Source organism: Serinus canaria, chromosome 4, assembly GCF_022539315.1.
Source record: "Serinus canaria isolate serCan28SL12 chromosome 4, serCan2020, whole genome shotgun sequence".
In the NCBI taxonomy this organism is placed as follows: domain Eukaryota; kingdom Metazoa; phylum Chordata; class Aves; order Passeriformes; family Fringillidae; genus Serinus; species Serinus canaria.
The window spans coordinates 12,765,095-12,774,698 of NC_066317.1; the positions used below are offsets into that span (position 1 = coordinate 12,765,095).

General features: G+C 39.0%; 1 protein-coding gene across 4 annotated transcripts in view; it reads left to right on the forward strand.

Annotated features, from left to right (window-relative positions):
• LRBA (LPS responsive beige-like anchor protein) overlaps nucleotides 1-9,604 on the forward strand; it is a 367,787-nt gene that overhangs the window by 1,340 nt on the left and 356,843 nt on the right. The window lies entirely within an intron of this gene.

The window sequence follows — 9,604 nt, forward strand, 5'->3', positions numbered from 1 at the left end:
TTTAAACATTTAACAGGTGTATTCAACAAGAAAGTTAAATGTTAATTTAGTAACTCAAGCGGTCGTCAAAAAACACACACTGTTTTAAGTCAAAGCAGTTTTTCAAAGATGTTTACATTCCTTCTTGCTTCCTGTTGGCTTTGGAAGTAGGTAGAACTTTCATGTTACATGTGCAGGGGGTGAGGGTGTTGGGGAGTAGTTAATTCAAACATGTTGTACTCGGTCTGCTTTTTGGGAAGAGTAGAATATGGTTTCAGTGTCCTTTTTTTAATTAACTCAGCTGCTATTTTTTGAATGCTGTGTGGCTGTATCTAATATTTCATAACAGATCTCACTGAACGTTGAGGATACAACTTTTCCTTGTTGAAGCTACAAATTTAATATATACCACTGAACTTTTTGGGCCAATTGCTTTAAAATTGCCTTGTTTAATGCAATTGGGCTGGTAAGTAATGTTTCCTTGATGCAGGAGATCAAATATTACGAGAAAAACCCTCAAGTTTACAAAGATACTCTGCTATTACCAGAGGTCTTAAAACATCTCTAAAAACTATTATTGTCCCTCCTTCTTCCTTTGGGTGAGCAACTCTGACTCTAAATCAATGTGGTTTCTGACAAACCAGGAAGTGAGAGCACTTAATAATTTAAATCTCAGTAACAAGAAAAGTTGAGGCAAAAGTCATACTGTTTTTTTTTTAGTCTGCTTGCATTTCACTTATTTTGTTTTTTATGTTCTTTGCTACATGCAAGTTTCGGTGGTCACTAAATATTTGTGTGCAGTATCTGTTTTTTGGTGTTATCTTCTTGGGTTGTGATAAATATTTGTCTTGGAATATTTTTGCATTAACAGTGTAGATTGTTTAGATGAAAATCTCAATACATGGGAATGGCAGTAGTGACAAAGTGCAAATCAGAGGTTTCATGGATGCTTCAAGTATGAGGAAGTGATTAAAGGTAGTTGGAGTCCACTTGACAATGTCCTGCACTAAACAGAGTGCTCACATATATGGACATGAGGTTCAAAAGGAAATTCTGGTGAATAATTTAGAATTTGGGACACTTGTGTGAGGGGAAATTGTTCATGAATGTGTTAAATTTTACTTTGTTTCTAGTGTAGCCTTTTGAGTGCCATGCTGGAAGTGTATTTTATGGCAGCAGTGGAAAGAGGTTCAGCAGAATAATTAAAAATGTAAAAGCTCCTTGATTCCTGTTCTGCTCCATTTTGGAGAAAAGAGGAGCAAAAACTTCAGCATGATTTAGAGTACCCTTGATTTTAGATTAAGAGTTCTGGAGAATTTGACCTGTGGACTGCATTTTCTTGGATCTTCATTTCCCAGATAGACAGGGGAGAGTTTCTGGCATTGGAAATTTTTGAAACTGTGTTCTCACTTTTTCTACAAGTGAAACAGCAACCTTGATCTCTCTGAGAAGGTTCCTCAACCATTTCAACACACCTGTCTACATGTGGGAGGCTAAAGGTCATGCTTGTGCCCCACATTGTTTTATTAGCTGATGGGTATCACGACACAGCCAACAGTTTGGTAGTAAGGACACTTTAGGTGGATATGTGAGAACAAAATACAAATTTTGGAGCAATAGCAAAGGTCTAGCTGGCAAATCAGGTATTTTGGAAGATACTGAAATGCATGAAAAAACCAGCCAACAAACTTGTTATTTTTGTTACAGAAAGCCATTATTTTCTAGATTTTTTTTTTTTAATAAAAACTGTGAAGCTGACTTTTTGATGTAGCCTTTTGGGATATGAGGGATATGAAGTCTCCCTTCAAAGCAATGTTCATCCATCTGTCACAGTGTTCTGCCTCTGTTAATTTGTTACCTGTGACCATTTTGTCAGTTCTTACCTCTGAAATCACACTGACCAGAATTTAAGGTGTGTCAAGTACTGGTTAGCAGTGGTGAACTTGGTTTCTTCTGTGTGGGTGTACAGAAAATCTGTAACTTTTATCTGAAAAGGTGACTCTTAGCTCTGGCTTCTCTGGTAGTTTGTTTCTCAGTGGAGCTGGGAGTGTGTTTCCTTGGGTGTGTGCAGGTTGAGCAGGGGGTATGACAATCGCTCCCTGATCTGCTGTTGCCTGATGGGGTTAAGCCCTGTATCTCCTCCTGTTTGGTTTCATTCTGTCTGGTGAGTCACTGCTGCAGTCACCAGGGATGGGAGCAGAGATCTGCTAGCCTGCTTCTCAAGATTTGGAAAGAAGACACCTGCGCTATCTGGGGTATTATTTGGTCACTAATTTGAGGCATCTTTAGACCAGAGTGCAAGGAGGACTGGGCAAATCTGGGTGGAAAGGTGGCTTAGCATATTTATTCTTTATGGCATAACCACCCTAAAACATGGAGAGATTATTTTTAAAACAGGGATGTTAGGTGCCCTAATTTGAATTTCTTGAGAAAACATGTTGCTCTTAGTTATGCCCTTCCAAATTGCTGTAGCGTAAGGAGGTTTTCAAGAGAAGACCAAAGTGCTGTCTTGGTGTTTCTCATCTTTAAGAGATGATCGCATTCTATATGTGAAAGACTCAGGAGGTCAAAAATCTAAAGTGCACAGTAATTGATCTGCTGCTTACTAAAGAAATGTAAGCCTTTGTAGCTCTGATTACTCAAGCAAATAAATTGTTCACTTCAGCAGTGTTGGATCTTGGAGAGCCACCTCTGACATTTTCTCTGTCCAGCAGTGTAGCAAAGTGCTTAATGAGCTCACTTCTAGCATCAAAACTCTACTAGTTTCATTTTGCTGTCTTTGGAAATTCTACTCCTAGAAACATACAAGCTGATGTGCTTTGTTTTGGTCAGTTTTCTCAATGAGCACAGCTTCCCAGCCCATGTTGAATACGTCTGTGTATTTCTGCACATCTTAAAAGTGAAGAGGGAAAGAGAAGCTTTCAAGAAACTGATATTCTGTGGACAACTTTGAAAGCACGTTCTTGTTCAAGTATTAATCTGTTCTGATACTTTTTTAGACAGACTAAGCTAAACTATGGGTATATATTCCTCATGCGTTGTGAATTTTATTTTAATTGACTTCAGGCAGCAATAACTCCTTTAATTTCCTTTGTATACAAATCAGGTGAATTCCTGTTCATTACCTCATATTTGCCCCCCTTTTTTTTTTTTAAATAAAAAACCCTCCTGGTTGGAGAAGATGATAGAATGAAAAAATAAATTACTTGCAGTGGAATCTCTTACTAACTTAAAATAGTTCTAAGCCAGTTTTGTTTAAAAAAGCTTTAGTGCTTCAAATTGTTTTATTGATTATGGTATAGATTGTTACTTGATTTGGCTTGATTTTTTCCGCCTCAGTCTGCGTTGCAATGACTTTTTTTTTTTTTAATTTCTCTTTGGTGAAGAGAATGTGCAGTTGTTTCTGATTCTGTTCATGGATTATGAGATCCTCGCCAAGAGTGGCAAAGTGCAAATGAGAAAGAAACAGAAGTTTTTATCACCTTTGGAGGAAAAATAATGGGACTGAGATGCTGAGGCTTAAATTGCTTTGTAAATTTAATTTGTCAGCTCTTTCACTTCTGCCAGACAAACTAAAACCACAAACTAACTAATCAAACTAACTTAAAAAAATTCTTACAGATTATTTTCCTGCTGGTACATCACATTTCTAATTTGGATGGTTTTGGCACACTAATGCAGCTACAAAGCTGTAACTCATAATGGTTTTAATCAAGTCTGAATTCCCCTTTTCTCATCTCTTGTCACAGACTTACTTTGCATGTATCACAGTGTAGAAACCCCCCAAAGCTGATGCTGATAGAATTAAATGTATTGCAGTAGTAAAAATCCACCATCAATGTCTTTATAACAATGCATTCCTTTCATTACTTTACTGTATGTTTTCAGAGACTGTTTTCTACATAAATTTATCAGTGCTGATGACAAGTGAGAGTAACCAAGTAGTTCCTAGAATATCACTGAATATTGTGTGTTTCCTAATAGATGCAGTCTTCCTCAGTAGCTTCCCAGTAAATACACCTCTGGCTACAGTTATCCTAGTTCAGTCACTTCTGTCCGCTTAAAGTACAGATGATAAGGTAAGTCTGTGGCTTTAGCTGGGTCAGGCTGGTAGGGTTTTTTTTTTTTTTAAATCATAGTAAATGGAACAGTCAGCTGTGTTAGAGGTCATGCATGGTTTTTACTTATTGAAGTGATGCATATTGGGGTTTTTTCAGGTGTTGATGCAACTTGGACATTACTTTGTAGTTAGTAGAAATATTACTCTATGCAGTATATGCAGGAACTGAGGGAAATTTTGTGGTTGGCTGAGAAAGATATGGAATGTAGTGAGGTGGTAACAGCAGTCTTTAATTAGGCATGCAACAATGTAGAAGAAAATTGTGTAGGCTCTGAAGAGGAGCTGGTTTGTACTTTGGCTGTAGTATCTCTGTAGCTGCAACTTAAGCACTATGTAGGACAACAATATGTTGAGGACAAAATTTCAAAGACTGCATGGGAGAGTGTTCAGTTTTGCTTACTCTTCCTCTAAGTTGCCAGACTTTTATAACTTCGTGTGGCCAAAATGAGATTTCAAGCGTCTGTGAAAGCCTGGAACATGCTTTGTGTTTTACAGCAGTGTTGGCATCTTTTACTGACACTAATAGACTCTGTACAAACATAAAGTCAAAAAAGCAAAGCTGAGCTGTGCATTTATGTATATCTTGTCTCAGTAATGCAAAATTTGTTTGACAATTTTTAATTAGTAGTTTGTTCTACAAGTACGCTTGGTTAAAATGTTTTTATAGCGTTGCTTAGAACTCCCCTTTAGAGGGAACACATCAGTTCAATGACAGATTTTTCTAGGTGGTGTCTGGTAACAGAGGAGAGGGAATCAGGTTTCCATTGCAGTTGCTTTACTGTCTCTGGGTAGTGTTTTTTGCTGCTTCTGCCAGACAGTCCTGGGTTGGATGGACCATGGACCTGACCCAGCAGTGCAGAGAGCGCAGTAACCTAGGGGCCATATGGACTGGCTCAGGAAAAGCATCTGCGGATTAGGGAATAGAATGAAATTAGTCAAAAGCATCAGGGAACTAGGTGGATGGCATGTCAGGGTTGCCACAAAGGCTGGATATTGCAGATGGATAAAAAAATGGATATTTATAAATGCATGTTGAATCAGCACACTTTGGTTCACTCCTCCAGTAATCTCTTTGAAGACGAGTGTGAATGAAGAGAAGGCTTTTGAAGTTGCTGTATTGGCTGGACATTGGAGGTTGAGGAAAATCAAAGATGAAGTATTTCCTCGATTCTTTTTTGAGGTAGTGTTGGTTTGGTACAGTGTTCAGTACTCAGTGGTTCATCAGGTGTACATTCAAATGCTGAAGTTTGCTGAGAAGTCCCTGCCTTCTGAAAACCATCAAGCCTGATATTTTTTTTGGCATGTGTTATGGATTGAAGTGTGATGAAAGATAAAAATGAGCTTTGTCTGTGGTTTCATTCACTATCTTTGTATATTTGTTTAACACCTCTTGGTGAACCTGTGCTCATTCTGAGCTGTCTCTGACTTGATGCATTGCTCTGGCCTCTTATTTTTTGCTAGATCAGTTGGCAGCTTAAAGCACTGATAGGTTCTGTCTTCATGAAGTCATCAAGTTCTTTATGAGCCTTAAGGAAGAAGCTTTAATCCATTGCACAGATGAAATAAGCTCTTCCATTTAGTCACTGGAATGTGAAATAGCTTCTTGCTACCTTTGGTGTTTCTGTCTTTTTCTATCTTCTTTAAAATATATTCTGTTAAATTCAGTCTTGCATGCATTAAGTTTATGCATGTCTTTTAAAAAACTTCTATTTACTTTAAATGGGTCAATCTGGCAGAAAGTTTTTGTTCATAATCACTAATTACAGTTAGCTAACTTTCTGCTGTTCAAGTGTCTTCCCCAGCCCCCGGAGGCCTTGCTGGCCTCTTCGCAACGTTTTGCATAATGGTTTTTGGTATTAGCTTGACCTAATTACCAATGTCCTAATTTAGATTACGTTTCTGCTTTAACTAATTCTGTATTTTTCTGGTGAACTTGATATCAGGCTAGATCATGTTACTGCCCATCCAAAAGCTAGTTTGGCCATTTTTATTTGACTCTAGGAACCACTCAAGCTTTGTGAGCTTTGGCTGTTTGCCAGGAGTCTGAGGGCTCCATGAATATGGTAAAACAGGATACTATTGTCACCTGCTTTGTGAATGTTCTGCTTGGCCAGTGGAGACTGCAGTTTCCAGCATGCAGCTCTCTGTGCTTAGGGCAGATAGCAATCGAGATGCATCCTTGCACAACTGCTGAAATCAAACTCACCAAATGATGATACTGCAGGAGTTGCAATAGTACCTTTCCCTGAGCCACTGGAGGCTTTGTGCTGACACTGGGAGCCTGGACTAATTTGTGAAAAGCTTGTGTTGCCACAGTGCTTTAGATTCCAGAGCTTCATAAATAGGCATATGTAGTTTCTAAATAGAAACTAATTTATGGAGAAGAAAAATTTAATGCCTTCTGTTGCACTGGATTCCCCTAGTAGTAAATGGGGAGCTGGGAGCAGCACAGGCATGATTTTTTTGTTAATAGCTGCCTTGAGAAGATATTTAAATTAGAATTGCTAGTGGGAATAGGATGTGCTCTGTTGCCTCCTGTAAGTGTTCCATGAGTTTGAGCTGCAAGTCTCTTTACTGTAGCCTGCTTATGAATAGTTTTGTTGATGTTTTTGTGTTCTGCATATATCTAGGAAAAAAATTCCATATGCATCAATGCAGAAAATTCAGATTATTTTTTGAGTGACTAAAAAACTGGAATTGAATTGTTCAGGCAAAAACCTCTTCTCCTTTGTTGATGCAGCTGAAGAAATCAAGACCTGAAGAGCTTCTGGGTTATCTTTCCTTTGCAGTTGGAAATCAAAACCAGAGTAACTCATCTGTTCTATGAAAGTGTGTTATGTGTGTGTCAGCATTTCCCCTTTTTCCATCAGCAGTTGTTGCCTGAGGTGTTGACAGAAATTACTGAGATAAATTCACTAAATGGAGCCTATTCTATTTGCGCCACTTAAATACTCTAAATTTCTAGGTTTGTCCTGGACTAGCCCTGTAAAACAGTAACTGTAAGAATGCATGGGGTCACCTGTAGCTTATTTATTCTCTCTTTGGGAAATCCTGAAAGACAAGAGGCACCAGGAAGCAGCAGGTAAGATGGTAAGTGCAGCAGGAGGGCAATTTCTCTAATAAAAGACCAGCAAAAATAGAACCAGTAGCATTTCACAATAAACTGGGAAATGTGTGATTATGGAGTCCAGGATGCTGAACGTTTGCATGGTAAACCCCTCACAAAGTGGTTCCTTTATCTAACTGTATGTTTGGGTGGGAATTGTACTGGCTGCTTTCCCAAATGTGATTCGGGTGGGAGTAGGTAAGGAGTGAGATAAACCCTGTTGCTGTAGAACTGCTGAATAAAGGCTTTGCAGATCCTGCAACTTTTAAGTTTCAGTAATCTGTTATTAGAGAAGCTTTTAAGTTGTGCTGTTTGCGCTTCTTGGGCTTGAAACAGTATTCCTAAAGACGGTTGTTTTGTGCATGATTATTCATGATCCAGGTGGACCTTGAAATCATTCAGTGCTTAAGAAAACCAACCAAAAACCACCATCACCAAAAAAACCCCTAAAAAACCAAAATCACAATCCCCTCCCCGCAAAAACCCCCAAACCAACCTGAAAAACAACACACTTTCCCCACCCCCTTGCCCATCAAACCAAACCCAAAAGTTTTTTTATGTGGAATTGTAGACTTCAGTTACAAAATATGGCCAGTGATACAGAAGTAGAGTTGCTGATGAGCTTTAAATCAATGCCATTGAGGGGAGGATAAGAATCAAGTGACTAATGTTGTGAATGGTGCATGACTGTTAAATAAACAAATGGAAACTATTAGTCCAGTCAGCATCTGCCTCCTGCTAATGTTTTTGTTGAAACGAAGCATGTGATTTGTCTCTAGTTGTGATTGTGAACTTGCTTGAAAAGAACTTGCAAGCTTTCTTTTTTCTCCCTATATAATGGGAGCTTACTTATACTGTAGGATTGGTTCCAGTATGTAATTTAGGTGCCCTAATGCCTGGCTTTTAGGTATCTGATATGGAGTATAAAACTTGAGTAACTCTGATTGCATTTTTTAGAATGTATTTTGAACCATCAAACATGAGATGGGGAGATGTGTCTTTTTAATATATTGCTGCTGTTATAGATTAGGAGAACAACTGAGATGCTGGGAATGGATTTTTCAATTGGAATTGCAAAAGATTCTCTGTCCAATTTGTAATCTATAACTAAAGGTCACCTTCTGAAGCTATGATGTCTCTATCACTTCAAATGTCCTTGTTTAAAACAGGGTAGCAGTGTTGCTCAACTCAACAGTAAAGTGAAGTGAAAAGAGTTCTCAGGATCAGAAAGTGTACCAATGGTTTCCCATCTTTATATAAATCAGTAAATGCTTATGAGGAAATTATTGCCATATTTCCTGGCCCATTTCTACCTTAAAAGTAAAGTCCCAATCTTGTGCCACACTAGATTGTCCACTGCCTAGCCTCACACCAGGACACTACTTTGTCCTTTCTATGCCCCCTTGCCTCCTCTTCCATGACCTGGCACCTGCTGCCTTCATCCTTGGCTGCAGAAATGAGTCTGAGCACCCACTGGAATCTGTAGCTGGCTGGGAATCTGTGAATGCCACTGTGTGCTGCAGTTGCTGTGGATCAGCTGATTGGCAGGAGCATTGCCTTAGGGACATGTTTATTCCGTGACTCGTCTGAGACCTGGTGCTGGAGACTTGTGCCCTTCCTCTGTACTGCTTTTAAAGAGGAATGTATATGGCTCTTTGGGAGTTTTGCTGATTTGGTAAAGTCTCACCTCTGCAGGAAGTGAAAGCCACCCTGATTTCTCCCCTTAGCAGGAGGAGATTCAAATTGCCATTTGTCAGGACTGAGGATGCTGTGAGTGACTTGTAACACCTCTAACGCAAAGACTAGGCTCATACACAGCAAAAAAATGCCAGAATAATGAGTATGGTGAGAAGGCACAGAAAGAAACAAATGTCAGACCTTGTGGTTAAGGTGTTTGAATAAGGTTTTCTAGTCGCTCATGCATGATGGGGAAGGTTTGGAGCTGGAAGACAGTGGATTTCTTGCCTGCATGTTAGGACTTTGCTAAAGATTTCTTTGTAATGTACCAAATCCTGGCTTCATTCCTGGAAAGAGCATTATTTTCAGGTGAAGGGCTTTGTCCAGTTACTGAGATATCACTAGAGTTGTTTAGACATAGTTCAAAAAGATAGAATTTAGATGGCAGAAACTTGGATTTCCTGCTTCATGATGGTGCTGTCATTTTTCAGGTGAGTGACATCCCCGTTTCCAACTGGATCATGAGGAAATTGAAAAAAATGTCATATAACACTTCTGGATACAAGTTAGTGTAATGTATTGTCTGCCCCCTCCTCCAAAAAAAAAAGTCATGTGGTGAAAATAATTTTCACATTGTCAGATGATGTAGGTGACTGTATCAAGCAAACTTGTCAGTTCAGGCTTACCTTCAGCTGGGTTTTGTGTGTGCAAATTGAGAAATC